Consider the following 20,314-nt stretch of genomic DNA (forward strand, 5'->3'; position numbering starts at 1 on the left):
TTGCAACAGCCTGTGGTGCGCCATGTGTTCTCCTGGGGAAATTGTCCCTGGATCACGGGACCCTGGCAGTGGTGGGCTGCACAGACTCCCAGTGGGGAGGTGTGGATAGTGACCTGTGCTTGCACACAGGCTTCTTGTTGGCTGCAGCAACAGTCTTAGTGTTTCACACCTGTCTCTGATAGCCACAGCTCGTGCCCTTCTTTGGAGCTCGTTTAGGCGGCTCTCTGAATCCCCTGTCCTCGCACACTGGAAACAATGGTCTCTTGCCTCTTAGGCAGGTCCAGACTTTTTCCTGGACTCCCTCCCAGCCAGCTGTGGTGCACTAGCCCCTTCAGGCTGTGTTCCCGCAGCCAACCCCAGTTCTCTCCTTGAGATCCGACCTCCGAAACCAGAGCCTCAGCTCCCAGCCCCCACCTGTCCCGCCTGGTGAGGAAACAAGCCTCTCGGGCTGATGAGTGCTGGTCGGCACCGATACTCTGTGCGGGAATCTCTCCGCTTTGCCCTCTGCACCCCTGTTGCTGTGCTCTCCTCCGTGGCTCTGAAGCTTCCACCCCACCACCCCCCGTCTCCGCCAGTGTAGGGGTTTCTAGTGTGTGGAATCTTTTCCTCCTTCACAGCTCCCTACCAGTGGTGCAGGTCCCATCCCTATTCTTTTGTCTCTGTTTTGTCTTTTTTCTTTTGCGCTACCCAGGTACGTGGGAAGTTTCTTGCCTTTTGGGAGGTCTGAGGTCTTCTGCCAGCATTCAGTAGGTGTTCTGTAGGAGTTGTTCCACATGTAGGTGTATTTCTGATGTATTTGTGGGGAGGAGGGTGATCTCCACATGTTACTCTCCACCATGTTGAAGGTAGTCTCCTCTTCTTTCTTTTTTAAGAAAGGAGTTTAAGACTCCTTAAAAAAGGAGTCTGCAACTATTATATATATATAATATATATATATTATATATATATATTCTTTATCCATTCATCTACCGTATTATCTTGACAAATATACCTTCAACATGACTTGGAAGGCCAGATTCTAATTTAGAATTCCCACATACTGGAGTTCCACATCAGAATCCTGCAGCCTGAGAAGATATATCCCCAGGCCTTGGTCTGCAGCTGGCCTCACATTCTCTCCCCACTCCCAGCTCCATCCTGCATTGTGAGGAGCTTCATGTACACTTCTATTGACACCTTAGCCCGCAAATCCAGGCTCTGAGCATATCCATTCCAGCACCTTCCCTGTGGCCACCCCTTTTGTCTAGGACTGACCATACCAGTGGCAGTACCCCAGGAAGACGCAGATATAGGTCCTGCAAGCAGTTTAGGGACAATGAGGTCTCTGGAATATGTTATAAAAAAGGGAAGGTGTCCAGGCTCCATGTGGGCTTTTTCCCATTGTGTTAATAGTTGCCTTCCCTGCTAAGGGGTGCACAGTTGAAAGAGGGCCAGAGAGGGGTCCTCTAAAGTGTGGGGTCCATGATAGGGACCTCATGGGACAATAAAGGGGTGGTCCATGATGGAAAACAGCCTGTCTTCAGAGGCTGTCCCTCTTTACTGTTTGTTGATCTGTGATGAAGGTTCTTGGTCTTCTTCCTACTTTTGACTTCTCATCCCTCTGGTCCCTCCTTCATTTCCTCTTTGAAACACTCTCCTCCTTCTTTTCTCTACTGCCCAGTCTTAGCTAGTCCTTTGGAGGTACTTTATATGTGATATAGAATTCTCCTCTGGCACTTGTACTAAGTGCTTACTTGAATCTCTTTAGTGTGTTTGACGAGGAAAAGCAGCCCTTTGGCTTCAGGTAAGAAAAGAAAGGGGTTCGGAAATGCCCAAAATACAATTAGATTAATACTTCAAGATATGACCATGCTATATATATATATATATATATATATATATATATATATATGAATAAAACATCTATACATTTGTATAAGAATGTAAAGGAATAAAACATCTATACATTGAACAATAGAAAACCTAATGGTTTGAATGTGTCAGGCACCAGTGAAAGCATTAACATATGTTGATTTATTTAATCAATTTCAACCTTATGAGATATATAATATACTTGTATCAATTTTACAAATAAAGAAACTGAGGCAGAGAAAAGCAGAGTAATTCTGCTAAGGTCACACAGCTAGAAAGTGGCATAGTCAGGATTCAAACTCAGGCAATTTGGTTCTGATTTTACTTTGGTGTTAAAAGCTATTAGTGTGTATTTGGATGGAGAAAGGTCAAAAGTTGTCACATCAGTTTGACTGCTCATTTTTAGAGATTAACCATAACTGCAGAAGCAGAATTTGGTCAATTTCCTTAGTGATCCTTCTGAGTTTTCTTAGAAACTGTCCTTGTAATAAGGTAGTGATACTTCCCTTGATTTTCCTATGACTGGAGTTTGTTCAGTTAGACCATTCTTACCCTATTTCTAGCACTTTCCATATCTAACTGTTTTCCTTTCCCCAAGGAACTCACCACTTTTCCTTACTACCTGTTTATAAGACTTATGCACTGTAAAGAACTTTATATTCAAAGTCAAGGAAGCTGAGAGCTACAAAGACTTAGTTGTCTTGTTCAGTCTTTTTTTTTAGGGACAATTCTTCCAACTGTAAACATAGTTTAAACACATAAGACAAATAGAAACGACTTTTAAAAAACATAGTTTAAACACATAAAAGAAATGGAAAAAACTTTTAATAAACAATAGGAGGTTTGTTGATCTATAGGCATATTTGGAATAGAACAACTGTTCACACATTGTTTATTTTTGAGAATATGTGGGTGTGATTACATGATGAAGTATTATCCTTCTTTAATGTTTTCCAAAGTAAGTATAGATCCTTGAGTTTTGTCAGTCTAGCTGATGACACATGTACTTTGTTTTTTAAGTAATTTAATTTACCCAGGGTCCTCACCAGTTAACAAATAAATCAGGTGTAAACAGTGATGGCTTATAAAAAAATTTCAACATATTAAAGGAAAAAATCTTAACCTTATTATTTGCTATTGACAGGGAGATTGCAGACACTAGATTCACTGAAACATGAGCTTCTGCTTACGTGCCAAATAAACATCTTCCCACAAATGGGTTATAAAATAATGCAGTTATTGAAATTTATGTGTAGATACAGGCTAATATTCCACATCATGTCTGTTTCTTGAAGTGTGAATTTTTTGGTTTAAAACATCAGTCAGCACACATGGAGCTGTGATGTCAGTGACACAATCATACCTCAAGAATAGTAGAAACTTCATATTTGTCAGTGATATATCGCAAAACTTTCTTGGGCTCCCTGGTCAATAGCACTAATAGCATGTACTATAATACTCATTTTGGGGGTATTTTTTACATTAAAATATTTTTAATGCTCAGTTTTAAGATGCTATTGATAATCAGATGCACCATCAATTTAAAACAAGATTTTCAGGAAAACAAAAGACATTTAAGCATATAAAATATACACATTATATATATGATTATATCCAGATTTTAGAAACATTGCAGTGTGCAGGAACCTGTCTTGAAGAGTGATGTCAGCATTATGTTGGTGTGAGTTTTTTTTCTCTCCCCTTTGATTACAACTGATTATGCATCCATAACTGAAAAAAAAACCCAGTACCTCTGCACAGCATAACAGGACATCCTAGAGATTCATCCATCTGTGCACCTGAAAGTGGATGGATTGGACTGTGGAGGTGGTGGCAGAGCCAGGAAAGTGTCAGGGGAATTAGTGTGGCAGAGGCTGTGATGACAGAGAAAGCTATGGCTGGTGTGGCAGTGAAGCAGCAGGACTTTCCTGGCAGAGGAGTTGGAGGGTGAAGGTGGTGAGTAGGGGTCTGCCTGGCCATGTGTGCTGCAGATAGAGGGACCAGTTGCTCTCTCTGAGGAGAGACCTCATTGACTGCGGGAGGGAAAAAAAAGGGAAATAGGCAGACAAGGAGAACTGAAGATAAATGTCTCTTGCTGTTTGCCTCTGGAGGTAAGAGGACCATCCATGGACCTTCGGGATCCCCCAACTTGAGGAGCACCCTACTAGGCCATGGGCATAACCGAAGCCCCAAGTGCTAAGTACACACCTACCCCTGCTCTGCTGCTACACTTTTTTTATGTGCATGCTCCCAACCTTAGCAGTAAGTCACCTTTCCTAAAAGAACCAAACACTTGATTATAGCACCACCTTCTGAAAAATAGAAGGAAGTCTCCTAAGTACCAACTGGTTGAATTGTTAGAATCAAAGTAAACAAATCTTTGCCTAAATAAGAGAGGTGTTTGCTACTTCAACTGCAGCAATAGAGGCACTTTTTATCAAACACTATAAAAAATCATGGTAATACAGTATCACTAAAAGAAAATGACCGTTTTCCAGCAAACAAACCCAAAGGCATGGAGTATTGTGCTCTAACTGCTAAAGAATTTAAAACAGCTGTTATGAAGAAATCCAGTGAGCTACAAGATAACTCAGAACGGCAATACAATGATCTCAGGAATAAAATTAATGAACAGGAGGATTACTCTACCAAAGAGATTAAAATTCTAAGAAAGAACCAAACAGAAATTCTGAAGCTGAAGAACTCAATAAATGAGATGAAGAATACATTAGAATGCACTGGAAACAGAGCAGATCATATGGAAGAGAGAATTAGTGAACTTGAAGATAGAAATATAGAAATGATTCAGGTGGAATAAGAGAACTAAGATTTTTTAAATATGAAGAAACCCTATGAGAAGAATCTGACTCCAGTAGAAAAGTCAACATAAGAATAATGGGTATCCCAGAAGGAGAAGAGGGGTAGAAGGGAGTAGAGAGCATATTTAGAGAAATAATAGCTGAGAACTTTCTAAACCTGGGGAAGGAAACTGTATATACAAGTCCACAAAGCTAATAGAACTCCTTATTATCTCAATGCAAAAAGACCTTCTCCAACACACATTATATTAAAACTACTGAAGGTCAATAATAAAGAATTTTAAAGACTTCCAGGGGAAAAAAGACAGTAACCTACAAAGTCTATCAGCAGATTTCTCAGCAAAAACTCTACAAGCCAGGAAAAAGTGGTATGACATGTTTAAAATATTGAAAGATAAAAACTGCCAGCTAAGAATACTATATCCAGCCAAGTTATACTTCAGATATGATATGAAGATATGAAGGAGAGATGAAGGAGAAATAAAGCTTTCCCAGACAAACAAAAGCTGAGGGAGTTTACCACCACTAGTCTTCCTACAAGAAACGTTGAAAGGAGTTCTTCAAGCTGAAATGAAAAGATGAAAGTACACAAAATTCTAATTAAGGTAATAAGTCATCAGTCAGAATACTGTAACTTTTTATGAAGAGTATATTAAACTCTTAATATAGCAAAAAGGTTAAAGGAAAAGAGCATTAAAAATAATAATAGCTACCACAACTTAGTAACAAAATTACAGCATAAAAAGATAATTTGTGACATCAAAAATATAAAAGGGGAAGAGTAAAAGGATGGAACCTTTATAGGTGAATGAAGAGAAATTGCTAAAAGCAGAAAAAGGTCTATTTTACCTATGAGATTTTCAGCTGAAAAAAAATGCACAACCTAAAAGTTGAGGATTATGTTCTATTTGATGGACTTTCTGAGAACTTCAAGTGCAGGAGGCAGCCTCTCAGATAGCTGTGAGGGACTGCTCCAAAAAGGTAAGGGAGGAGCCAGGAAATATAGGAGTTTTGCAACAAAAACTAGGTAGTCAGAACATCAAAAGATTACTGTTAATTAAAGAAAGCTGGACATCTCAAGTTAAGGAATTTAGTGCTTTTCTGTGTATGGGAAGATGCAGGAGTCTGGGCTCATTGAAATCATTCCTTCGATATGCACCTTAGCTGTCTAGAGCCAGTTTCCTGTTCTTTCCCACCCTGAGTCCCCTCAGGGTGCAACGCTGGAGGCAGCTGCAGTGGCTGAGGGCTTGGCAGTGGGCAGCCTGTCTGTCTCCATCCTGAGTGCTGTCAGGGCTAACCACAGGGGCGGCTATAGTGGCTTGATGGCTGAAACATCATTTGTTTACTGATATGGCAGGCAACACTTTTCATTCACAAGATGTTTTATGTAAACTTCATGGTAACTACAAAGCAAAAACCTAGAGCAGTGACACAAAACATAAAAAAAGGAAACACTGAGCAAATCACTATGGAAAACCACCAACTTACAAAGGATGACAGAAACAGAAGGAAAGCAAAACAATGGAAGGCAAAGTAAGACAAAAGATAAAATGGCAGTAGTAAATCTTATGTATCAATAATCATGCTAAATGTTAATGAATTGAACTCACCAATCAAAAGTTGCAGAGTGGCTGGATAGATTAAGAAAACAAGACCCAACTATATGTCTCCCATAGAAGACTCATTTCAGGTCTAAAGATACACGTAGGCTCAAAGTGAAGGGATGGAAAATGATATTCCAACCAAATGAAAACAAAAAGAGGGAGGGCATAGCCATACTTATATTAGACAAAATAGACCTCAAGCCAAGCAGGGTAATAAGAGACAAAAAAGGTTATTATATAATGATAAAGGGGTCAATACATCAAGAAGATATAACAATCATAAATATGTATGCTTTCAATACCCAAGCACCAAGATATAGTAAACAATTAATAAAAGATTTTAAAAGATAAATAGACAACAGTACAGTAAGTTTAGGGGACTTCAGTACTCCACTGTCAGCAATGGATAGATCATCTAGACAGAAAATCAACAAGGAAGCATTGCAATTGAACCACACTTTAGGACAAATAGACTTAATGGACATATTCCAGTCAACATCCACAGAATACACATTCTTTTCAAGTGCACATGGAATACTCTCCAGCAAAATTCTATGATAGGCCAAAAAGCAAATCTTAGCAAATTTAAGAAGATTGAAATCATACCAACTATCTTTTCTCACCACAATGCTATGAAACTAGATATCAACGAGAGGAAAGTGAGAAAGTCTACAAATACATAAAAACTAAACAACACACTTCTAAACAATCATTGGGTCAAAGAAGAAATCAGAAGGGAAATAAATTATTTCAAAACAAATGAAAATACAACACATCAAATATTGTGGATGCAGCGAAAGCAGTTCTGAGAGGAAAGTTTTTAGGAATGAACATATATATTAAGAAATTAGAAAGATCTCAAATAAACAACCTAAGTTTACACCTTAAGGAAGTAAAAAAATAAGAACAAACTAAGCCCAAAGTTAGCAGAAGGAAGGAAATAATAAAAATAGGAGCAGAAATAAATGAAATAGAGACCGGAAAACCAGTAGAAAGGATCAATAAAACTAAGGGCTAGTTGTCCAAAAAGATAAAGCTGACAAACCTTTAGCTAGGCTAAGAAAAAAAATACTCAAATAAAATTAGAAGTGGAAGAGAAATATTACAACTGATAACTACAGAAATACATAGAATCAGTAGTGTGGCAATTCTTAACAAAAAATGTAATAAAAATAACTGAAGTGGTTAAACAATCCTCTCAAACCCGATTTCTCCCTTCTAATAATAATATTAATGACATAGCATCTTTTGAGAGCCTTCAATTTGATAGACATTGCCAATATCAACCATAGATGACCACATCAGTTCTTCAACCCTCAGATCAATTCTTTCAGGTGGGTACTGCTAGTACCCCTGTTTTAGAGACACAAACATTGTTTTTAGGTTTAGAGAGATGAACCATTAGGACCAGTGCTTACCTTTAAAATACATACACAATGGCCAAACACCAATTTATTATGTTACCCCATTCACATCCATCATTATTCTACTGATAAGACATAGAAAGAGAAAGGATGGGGCTTTTTGATAACCATTTGTAGATGCCTAATTTTTGAAGAGGAGGCAATAAAAACTAAATTTTATGCCAACCTTTGGTTAGGTTCTGTTTAGACTCCCTGAAAAGATACCTTTGAACTAGAGGTATGGACTTGTGATTTAGCCGCATAGATGAGAGTGAATGTAAAGTTCAGCCTCTGAGAAAAATAGAACCTTGGGATTGACCAAGAGCCTTTCACTGCAAGTATTGTGCTGTGGGGGAGAAAGAGAATGTGGGATTTCCCAAAGCTGGGAAACTTATGTACTTCAGTTTAGATTTGCTCCAAAAGCAAATCCCAAGACAAGGATCTGGGAGTATGTATTTTATTTGGGGGAAGATCTTAGGAAATATGGTGAGGGACCAGAGAAGTGAGACAGGGAAAGGAGGAAAGCCAAACAAGATTGTATTCATGAGCAGGTTACTATTTTGGGCACAACCAGGTTTTAGTCCTGCAGGGAACTTTTTAGGAAACTGGAGAACACCTAGAGTCGTCCCACTGAGGGGAAAGCAGCTAGTATAGTTACCCATGATATTCTGTCCTTCATTAGTTGACAGTTGCTCCTGAGCATGTTACCTCTCTGGCATTTTTTGGCTGAGAATGCTCTGATGGCCAGAGAAAGCCACAGGCAGAGTCACAGGAGCTGTGCTCACAGTATTATGATAGTCCTCTCAATAAAAAAGTAATGGATCTTGGAACAAATCCAGGAGATCTGGCTTCAGAGGAAATCGCCACTGTTCTCTCTAACTTGGGTAAATCACCTTTGTTCCCACTCAAGCTTTCACTCAAATAGTTTCAGGTTTCATCTTTTTGGATTTGAAATAAAGGTCAGAGTGAGCGCATTCATGTCAGTCTTCAACCAAATTCAGACTTTACTCAGATTAAGCGTAGTCCATCAAAATTGCAATTTACTGGCAAGCGTTACATTTTTCTCAACACTCCATTGTTACCCTTATCATTTGGTTTTCTCTTCAGGGTTAGATCTGATATAAGCCACACTCCCCTATCTCCCAACAAGTCGTCATCTTTTTAAAAAGAATTATTTTGTGAGAGTTGCTATAAGTGGGAGAAGAGAAAAAGAACATCAGTGCTGAAAAATGAACAAATGTCAAGTGGCCAAGTAAATTTACCAGTTCTGTGATTTATTTCATCCTATTAGACTTGTGGTAGGGGAAGGGTGGGGAGAGATGTGATTCAAATTCAGTCTCAGCAAAACTAAAAATTACTGTAAATCATGTAATTCTGTGATTGCTGAAGGGTATATGAATCACAAACATTGACTGTTCAATTGGCCAAAGGTTTACTGCAGTGTTTTTGTCTGTCTTGGTTCAATGCTAGCCCCCACTGTAGGATATGATAGAATTTGCTGATTTTTAACATTAGGTATTTTAAACATTCTCTTTTATGATATATGGTCTACGTTTGACTTTATCTGTGAGATAAGAAATAGAAATAGAATGTCTAAAGTAATTTTGACCTGTGTTATATGATGTGAATTATTCCTTTGATTTTTAGCTTTAAAGAATAAACTTGTAAGGCTGTTTTATCTTTATTGGCTTGATGATTTGTTCTGGAATTAGGATCTGACTTTGCTTATCAACGTAGGGCAACATCCTTTATTTATACCATAAAAAGTGACAAATCTAAATGGGTTTTGATTAGCACCTGCCCTCCCAGTCGCCCCAACACAAAAACTTTTCGTTAGAGCACACCACTCCTTCTTGTTTAATCAACCTGGATTCCATGTTCCTACTTCAAGTTGAAAGAATTTAATGCTGAAATCTCAGCCTGAGTTTTATTTATGAACCAGTTACCTGTGAAATATGCATAGGCATTTGAAATTAGTAATAATGAGTAGAATATATACATGTTTAAAAAAATACATGGATCATTTCCTGTCTTTTCTTGTGGTTAAGGCAGAATAGGAGAGCTGCAGCCTCCTACAGCTGCCATTATCATTCCACATTTCTCCTTTATTACCCATCAAACATGTATAGATTTAATGACCTGGAGAGGGATCAGTGAAATTCTTCACAGCACTGCATGTTTATTAATGGGCCTCCTGTTCATTGTGATGTGTTAGTGTCAGGATTATGCCAGTGGTATTGCAAGAGGCAATTATGGGTTCCTTTATTTCTGATAAAAATGAAATTAGCCACTGATCATCAACACAGAGCAACTCAACATCCTGGAAAGTGCATGGGGAAGGAGAAAAGCAACAGCTACAAAGAGATTAGAAGATGGGGAGACGTTTGATAAGTTTGCTCTGTTGTAGGACATGACAAAGAGGAACAGCAGTAGGGGCAGTGAAAGAGGAAAAAATGGAAAATAAACGTAATGGAAGCAAAAAAGAATTGGAATATGGATAGGAATGGGGTCTTTGTAATGGCTCTTAGTTTCCTTTGGCAAGGAGAACATTTAGTTGATGCAATTTAATTTATTTCAATTCCATTTATGAGGGACTTCTTGATCAACTATTTGTATGAGTCTGTGGAACTTCTTTGTGGGGATTTAAGAATAATTAGGATTTGATCCCTACCCTAAAACAACAACAAGAAACAAAACAACTTAGGGAAGAGTTATCAAGGGTTGGGGAAGGAGGTCCATCATCTGATTCAGGCATTTGACAAGCATTTATGGAGGACTCACTCCATGCGACTCCAGCCCTATTTCCTTTCATTACACAATCACCTTTGTTATTGGCTGAGTTGTGTCTCACCCCCTCAAATTTATATGTTGATGTTCTAATGCTCAGTTTCTCAGAATGTGACTGTATTTGGAGATAAGGTCTTTAAAGAAGTAATTAAGGTTAAATGAGGCCATTAGGGTGGGATCTAATCCAATGTGACTGGTATACTTATGAGAAGAGGAGATTAGGACACAGACATACTCAGAGGGATGACCACGTGAAGACACAGGGAGACGATGACTATCTACAAGCCACGGAGAGAGGCCTCAAAAGAAACCAACACTGTCAACACCTTGATCTTGGACTTCTGGTCTTCAGAACTGTGAGAAAATTAGTTTCTGTTGTTTAAGCCACCCAGTCTGTGGTACTTTGTTATGGCAGCCCTAACAAATTAATACACCTCTGAAAGGAGAAAGTATAATCCTACTTTAAGATGAAACTGAGATTCAGAATGTCATGGAAGTAATCTGGGTTTTCAAAACTGGTTTCTAGAATTTGGGCTTTCAGAAATTGGATTAAAGAAATCCCCATAGTTACTGAAAACATCAGCATTAAGAACAGGAGCATCAGAATTTCTAAAAGGATCTTGGAATTTTAATCAACAGTTAAACTTTACATGTAAATGGTTTAAAAAATGTCAATTCAAGGAAGGTGGGGGGGGCGGTTTAGAAATCTATGACATATAATGAGAGTAGAGTGTTTCCCTTTACTTATCCTTAGAGTGTCACATTCGGATCACAGGATCATACTTTTAGAAAAACACAAACACATTAGAACTTGTTCCAAAGAGAGTGAGCCAGACCTGGCTGAAGGACTCAACAATAAGCTATGTCAGAAATGGCCAAAAGGACTAGGGGTGTCTCTCTAAGGATAGGTATCTTTATTTGAAGAGGAAAGAGGGAATAGGCTTGTTTTGAATGAGTCTTCAGGGCAGAAATTGGATAAAACTGATGGAAGGATAGATTTATTCTCAAGCAGGGGTAGCTGAGACAGAGGAAGAAAGGTCTTTAAGGGCTTTTTTGGGCATCGTTGGGCAGAACAATTGTTCTGCTCACTGTTATCACAAAGCAAGGGTGAATTTCTAGCCTTAAATTATTGATGTCAAGTCTCGGAAGGCAGTGCTGGCTTTGATATCCCCAATTCCATTTGTGTTCAACACCAACAAGGGAACTGTGGAGAGGCTCACTTTAAATTTCACCTGGTCTGGCCATAGGCCAAGAGTCAATCCACACCTGATGGTCTCCAATCATCTCTGTATTGGTTAATTACCCAAGAGGAAATAGTTCCCCAGGGGCCAGGTTTCTTTCTCCTAAATAACTCCATAGCAAGAAGCAGTGGAAATAGCCCCTTGGGCACAGGATTTAAAAAGGTCTGTTCATAAGAGGGAGCGGTTTCACTGTCCTTAGGTGGCCTATGATTTGTCCACTGTTAAGTACCAGAAACACAGTTTTTGATAGAGATTCCATCAGATACCCCTAAATAAGGTTCAGGGTGAAGCTGCTCTGTTTTTGTACTATAAATATTAATTATTGTCCTATTAAAGTATATGACTTTCCCCTTGGGTCAGGTTAGGCACATCAGAGCTGAAAAATCTTTGTGATTTTAAGAATTTTTCCTTTAATCTCAATGGATTTCATGGAAATGTTCACTATATGTAGAGTCAGAATCTGTCAATACCCTGGGCAAGGCAGTGTCTGACTTTAGAAGCTCTGAGCAAAGCAAGGTTTTGAGGCTATGCCCCCTCCCCACCCTTTTGTACTGAAATTAAAAAAACAATATATGAACTACAGAATAATAGTAATAGCAAACTTGCACAGCATTTACTGAGAGTCAAACACTCTGCTAAGTGCTCTTCATACATTAATTCATTCACTTCTCTTAGCAAACCTATGATGTAGGCACTATTTTTATGCCCATTCTATAGTTCATGGTAGAGCTGGGACACAATCCTAGGTAGACTGACTCTAGAGTTCATGCTCTTAACTATTATGCTGTACTGCTACTGCTCATAATAATAATAATAATAGTAATAATGATAATAATGATGATGTGTAAGGATGTTCCACAAAGTTCTATTTTTTCCCCATGATAACTCAATTGGTCCTTATTTTGAAATATCACATATTCTATGTGAATTCATAAAAATCTCTCTCTCTCTCTCCCATTGGTGCTCTTGCTTTGCTTGGACTTTAAGCCTATTCCTAGTTTAGCTATTGGGTAATCCAACAGTGGCCCTGAGAGAAGACTTGGGTTATCTGCATTGAGCATAAATGTTGATATAACAAAATATAATAGGAGGGTCTTTGGAGGTTGAAGAGAATATGCTATATTCTTTGCCTCCAAAGCCAAAAGAGAAGCAAATGGATTATGAATCTCTTGACCTCTTTTGAAGGACTTTAGATTCACATAATTTTTTTTTAACATCTTTATTGGAGTATAATTGCTTTACAATGGTGTATTAGTTTCTGCTGTATAACAAAGTGAATCAGCTCTACATATACCTATATCCCCATATCTCTTCCCTCTTGCGTCTCCCACCCTCCCTATCCCACCCCTCTAGGTGGTCACAAAGCACCGAGCTGATCTCCCAAAATCAGCCAGAGGGGTCTCTTTCCTTCTAAGCCATTCACCAAATGACCTTCCTTTCAACATAATGAGCCATAATTCCTTGATGATCTTTCAAAGGGTGAGTATCTCTGGGACCTAACATCTTTACAAAGGCTTTCTCAGGTTTAATTTGCTAATACCCTTAGTTAAAATGCAGTTCTTCCTACCACAGATCAAAATTGCTGTAACTACAGTGGATTTTTAAATAATGGACTAAAAATGTTATACCCATATAAAGGTTATCTGATATCTATTTGGGAACATTTATCTGTACTGTATATTTATCTGTTGTTACATCTCCAAAGGTGGGAACAGAACTATGCTTGACCTCAGATGGACAAAAGTTTGCTGTCAGCTTTTTTGTTGAATGGCAAAATCCCTGGGGCAAAACTCTCCTAAATTTTGATTTAATTTCTTATGTACCCACAATGCAGCCCTTCTTTGCTATGTCAAGGACTTATTCAGTTGTAATTAGACTGCTGAGGGGAAACTACATTCTAGGCTGGGACCACTTTGGGATTACCCAATAGGCTAGACTAAACTATGCTTAAAGTACCAGTCAAACAGGAGGAAGGGCATATATATATACACATGGAGGGAGTGAGAGAGAGAGAGAGAGAGAGAGACTTACAGAATTTGATACATGCTATTTCAAAATTAGAGCCTTCTTTCACATGGCAGATATGAACTAGGGGGCTTGATGTTACCTGGAACCCATTGGTCCTACAGGAAGTGGTCCCAGTCTTATCACCGTAGATTTATTTTTCTACCCTTTGGTTGACCTGAGTCCTGTGATTCCTACATATACTCCTTTTTTTTTTTTTCCTCCAGTTTAAAAAAGTATTGTATTAATTACCATTATTTTAAGGGTCCTATCTATTTTCAGGTTCCAAGTATTATGGTGCGAAGTTGTGACACTGAAATGTTTATCATAGTCTTGTCTCAGTTTCCAATCTGTTGAGTGGTGAGCAGCCTGTGCATTAACATTTAGAATACCCTAGCTGACACAATGACCCAGGCATTTGCCATACAAATCTAATCAAATCTATTAACGCCTTACTAGATCAAGTTTATTTCTTCTTTATGGAAAGCAGTTCAGGAGAAATGGTACAGAGGAACAAAGGGGTTGCTGTCTGGTTGGTATAGATGAGGGAGTTTTCCCCTTTCTATTGCCTCACAAATCACAAGGAGCATTTTTTTTTTTTTGGCAATATACTCTTGAGCTGAAACTTGGGCTGAATGTAATTTTCTTTTGGGCAAGATAAGGATGGGTAGGGAAATTAGTTGTTTGGGAAGGAAGATGTACCAAAAGAAAGAATTTTTTTTACAATTTCTGGCTGAAACCCCATGGGACTCCCCGCTCTATAATTGCCATTAAGGTCCACTGTCTCGTGTAAGATAATTTTGAAATCAGCACTATGTGGAAAGGGTTTCTTATTTGTACTTCCATGTGTGGAGGGGTATTTTGTACATCACGACCTTGCACTGGATCCAAGTTTGTGCTGACAGTTACATAAAAAGAGAGTGGAAAAAGTAAGTATGCAGGCAGAAGAGGGGAAGATAGGTGATGGAATTCATTGAACACAATTCGGAGGATTATGATCCTAGGTATAATTTTTTTGGTTTTCAATGCCATAGCAACACATGCCCACTAGAGGTCAGTAAAAAGCAAAAGCGCATGAGAGACTTTTTAGCGGGAAGCTTCCCACAGGCCCAGGCGGGTTTCTCAGATAAAACACTCGTATTTCGAAAGGCTGTCTTTTAAAAGATGGCTAAAAAGTGGTATACAAGGTTTCCTCGGAGAGGGGAGCAAAATAAAGAACTTCACCTCCAAAAATATGGAACTGAAAACAAAAACGTTTGAAGAGTTTTCACAACAAAAAACCTTTCTTTCGCTGTTGCTGTCTAAGGTTGAACAGGAATATTTACCTTCAACCGATCTTTTAGGTGTGGGTTTCAACAGGTGTAGTGAAGCTATCGCACACCTCCACTGTCTTCCTGCAGTGTTGGAAGACGACTCCTTCCTCTGGCTCCAACCATACACTTTTGTTTTTTTTACCTCTATGGTATTTACTGCATTGTTTACTACTTTTTTGGGTACATGCCTTTCTCTTGCACTAGTTTACAAGCTTCTTGATGACAGGAATTTGATCTCAGACATTTAAAGGTCCTCAAAACTTGGACATTGCTTGACTAGAACATTGTATGTTATCAAAAATTACGTGGAACATATATGAATTAATGCATGTTTTCATTATTATTACTTATAAAGTCCAATAGTATTTTTATGTGTTTCACTCTTTAGAGAATTTAAGGTAGATAAACACCATATGCTATCTCTCCTCTCATAAAATTAATTGAAATTATTATGTCTTAATTTTATCCGTTTGCTTTTGAATTTCTGGTCAAATTCAGAGTGAAAAGCTAATGTCTTTAGATATAAAATGCAGGAGAAAAAAGACCACTGTCACTTTAACCATAACCAGTTTTCTTGCATAAAGTCAAGAAGGATTTCAGAGCTTTTCAAATTGATGGGTGTTAGTCTGGCAAGCAGTGAATTCTGGCCCTTAATTCTCAAGTTGTCAGACTGTTTCACAGATGTGCTACATGGTGGAAGGCTATTGAATATTACTCAGACATTGACCATGACGTTATTTTCTTCTGGCAAGCATGAAGCACTTTCCCTTTAAGATGGGCTTCTGCAGTTTCCCCTGCCTCTGTGTGTTTAGAAGTCCTATAGAGGAAGCAGGTACCCAATCTGAAATCCAGAGCACTCTCAGCATTGGCATCCTCATCTTTCATGGTCGGTGGCTCAATGTGGTGCCTTTGAACACACGGCCCCAGGGGGAGCCCTATTATTTGCTAAATATTTCTGGAAACGTTTGTACAGATTGTGGAGCGCAGCAGGCTGCCCCCCACCCCTCCACTGACAGCTAAGCCTTTGAAATGGCAAATGCGTGGACCTCCTGAGCACCTCCATTTGGCCCCTGCTGTTGACATTTTCAAAGTTACCATATAAAATGATTCCATTGAAATAATATTTTTGAAGATCTTACTGCCCAGACTTTATCAAAGTTCACAAATTAGCTCTAGGATGACATTGACTTAGGTAGAGAGTGTGAGTTTAAACTGAAAATCTGATAGATTATTTTCAAACAAATCCCATTATGACATCCCAAACATAGTATTAAGCCTCCCACCACTCAGTTGAGGCTGGTTTTTGACTTTCCGGTGTCACTTCCATACAGGTAACCCTCATATATGTTAGAGCTGGATGGCCCCTCCGAGAACTACTGGTAGAACAACGCTTTCATTTTAGAGGTAAAGAAATCAAGGCTCTTTGAGGACATCTGAAATAAGTCCAGAGATCAGACACCCAAACTTCTGGAGACATCTTTCCCTGTAACAATTTAATTAATTCAATCTAGGTGTGATGATGGAGAATGGAATGGATGGTGTCTGATTCTGTCACAAAATCACACCATCTTGGTACCACAGAGGTTAACAGGGCAGGCTTGATGGATAGAGTCAAGTAGCACCATTTCTGATTTAAGCTACCCTCTTTCCTCTACCTTTTCTTTTGCTCTGTAGTCTTGCAAGGAGATGAATGTGGGGAAAGAAACAAAATATGTATAAAAAGCAAAGAGAAAATCTGATTCCAGGGTACAGGTAAGTGGGGAGGTGGCCTAATGAGTAAAGATAGGCTCCTGAGCAAAGTCTCCTTCTTCAAAGCTTTTCCCAAGAAGTGTATAAAGAGTTTGGGATTAACAGATACACACTACTATATATAAAATAGATAACCAACAAGGACCTACTGTATAGCACAGGGAACTATATTCAGTATCTTGTGGTAACCTGTAATGGAAAAGAATCTGAAAAAGAATGTGTGTGTGTATCTATCTATATGTACATCTCTCTATATATCTATATATACATCCATGTATATATATATATATATATATATATATATATATATATACACATCTGAATCACTTTGCTGTACACCTGAAATTATCACAACATTGTAGACCAACTATATATACTTCAATAAAAATTTAAAAAAATAGTAGTGGGCTAGCTAAGCAAAGTCAAATTCTTTGGTGGTAGTGGAAAAGAGGTTGCTTTATTTTTGATGAAAAGAGAGATCTTACCCAAGAATACAAGGCACTGTATCAGTGCCATAGGTAATGTGCTTCCTGTTCATCTCAACTAAAAAACACTTATCAAAGTATCTACTATGTTTCAAGCATTGGCTCTACAGCAGTGAACTAAATGGTTTCTGTTCTTATGGAGTTTACACTTTGATGGGAGGAGGTAGGCAATGAACAGATAAGAGATGAGGAGTACTCACCAAGAAATGTTAAGCAGGGCTGGGAGATTAAGAGTGATGGCAGGGGTGGGGTGACATTTTATAATGGGTGGGTGTCTTGGATACCACTATGGGACTTCAGAAGGAGCCCAAGCAGCTGCAAAATTGCTTAAGCTTTCCTCTGGAGAGCAGTCTGCCCTTGCAAATAGGAAATTGGAGTCTCTGTCACCACCATGGCCCATTTTATTCATTTGTACCAGCCAAGATTCAAGCCAAGATCCCAGCCCATGGCCTCCACGATCAGCCTCCCCTCTCCTTCTGCCCCACCCTGAAGTGAACTCATAGGGTTCCTGCTACAGCTTATGTTCCTGATGCAACATTAGCTGCACTGGCCTCGTTTTGTTCTTGTTTGTGAGTCAAACTGAAGAGACTGCCATTAAAATCATTTCTGGCAAACGAGGCTCAAACAGTATTTGAATTGGATTTAGAACCTGGAACAACAAAGAATACAGGAAACAAATCCATGGCTATTCTGGAGAGTCAGAGAGGTGAAACCTTCCTTTTATGCTATGTTTTACAAGTGCAGTTTCACAGCTAGAGAATATGTGAAGGAAATTGACCCTACATTATTATTATTATTTTTTTTCATTTTGGCACATCCTCACAGAGTCTATGAGAAGGGATTTTGGTTAAAATTGGCTTTTAATGTAGATTGAATAGGCAGCTCTTATGTGTATAATTTTCAGACACAGGAAAGACCTGTACTTGCCCAGAAGATTCTCCTATAGGATGTTGATTTATTGTTCTTTCGGTAGATCTCTTCATTCAGTAAGCATTTATTCAATAAATAGTTTACTATAGCTATTGTTTTGCGAGGGCTCTGTCCCTTCCTAAAACACAGGACACCTGGAAGTTGTGAGACATTAATTGTTACCAAGTGTTTATCCTTATCTGACTGAGCTTCAGATTTTTGTCTGTGACTGTGTTTGGTGGGGGGATGGAGAGGAGCAGAGAACTTGATTTTACAGAGCAAGAGAAGGAACAGTGAGGAGACCCATCTGGCATGGAGAACAGGAGACAAATTCCCAGTTTTGGTGAAGGCCAGAATGTTCTTTTGATATTCACTGTCTTAGTATGTCTTAGTATTTTAACTCATGTCTCTATACAAGTGTGATCTGCAAAATATTTAATAGCTGATATGGCCCTGAAACCAGCCAATAAGAACAGACTGTGAACACCCAGGACTAATGAACCAGAGGGAGCTGCTGATGTCAGTCAGCCTCCATTCAGCTTTGATTTATTTCTTGGTTATAAAATAAGTTGAGGGGGGAAACGAGGAGTGACTCTTTAATTAACAAATGAGACTGAAGCAAATATAATGACCTAAATAATGGGGTACATCCTCCCTGGCCTTAGTCTCAAGGTCAGCTGCACTGGCCACCTTTGGCCTCTGTGGCAGTTTTCTTTCTCTTACATCATGCTTCCTAGTTTTAGATTTGTAAATAATACTGTGGTTGTTTAACAATTTTACTGGTGTCCTTAGTATAGGTAGTGACTTTTATTTGTAATGAAATTTTCAGTCTCAAGGATCTTAAAAACTTACTGCATACATGAAGTATTGTATTTGATTTGCATTGAAAAGTGAAGATGTATTCCTAGTACCAAAGTGGGTGCTCAATAAGCATTTGTTGGATCAACATTTACGAATGAATGAATGAATGAAAGCAGGACTCAGATCAATCATGTCCTCCCTTACATATTCCCTGACAGCCTGAGCTGGATGTGATTTCTCTCCTCTGATTTTCCATTGCCCTTCTTGTTTATATTTATTGCCTCACATAGTTTGTTTTCCCATGAATGCACAACACCATCTTCTCAAATGAATTACAAGACTACAAGGTGTCTCATACTTTTTCATAACCCTCACTCTCTTGGCAGTGAGAAGTTGAATTGGGAAGACGGAATGGGAGACATAGGGAGACCTGTGAAGGGGAGATAAAAGCAGCATAAAAATAGAAGAGTCACTCAGACTTCGTAATTTGTATGGGAAGGTGGGGAGAGGGGAGAGTCATAGATAACTTCTGATTTTGAGCCTTTCAAGTATTAGGATTCTTGAACCTAATCTCTTCTACAAACTCTGATATGAAGCCAAGGCTGTCTTAGTTATGGGGTATGAACTGAAATAGAGGGTTTAGCTACTGCTTTCAACCTAGCCTGGGTTCAGCCAAGGTCACACAGCCAGTAAACGGCTGAACGGGGATTATGAACTCAGGGTTCCACAGCATGCTGCAATGCCATGCAGCCTTTTATATTAAATGAGATAAAGCATATGGAAGAGCTTTATCTGAAAACTTTAAAGCTGCATACAAATATTACTTCAAATGAACATTATGGAAATGTTGTATCTTTGGAACCGAAACTCAAAGTATTAGGCACAGTCAGTGGCAGAGAAGGGGATTACCAGGGAACACAGACACCAAAGAGCAGGTGACTCCACAAAGGCATGATGAGTAGCCTACAATGTGGAAGAGGGAAGGAGAATGTGGCTCTTAAACAGCCTGACCAAACCCATTCCCAGGCAGCTCAGGGATGATGAAAGGCTGAGGAGGGCATTTACTCTTAGAAATTTGACCCCAGAGTTTTCTATACACTTTGGAGCTGAGAGAGGGAGATAATCACTTGGGCTTTGTGGCTCAAATATCTCTTCCACCTGCCACATATACACACAATATCCTAAGACCAATCTGGGTAGGATCTTGGTTATCCCAGAGCCTGCTAAAGCAAGGGTACTGTATCCTTGGAATTGTTTCTAAATGTAAAATAGGAAGTGATCTTTTGTTTGAAATACAGAATACAAGAGCCAAGCATTCAAGATCCAGCACTCAAAATGCAAGTGATAT

This window comes from Physeter macrocephalus, chromosome 7 (assembly GCF_002837175.3).
Source record: "Physeter macrocephalus isolate SW-GA chromosome 7, ASM283717v5, whole genome shotgun sequence".
Classification (NCBI taxonomy): domain Eukaryota; kingdom Metazoa; phylum Chordata; class Mammalia; order Artiodactyla; family Physeteridae; genus Physeter; species Physeter macrocephalus.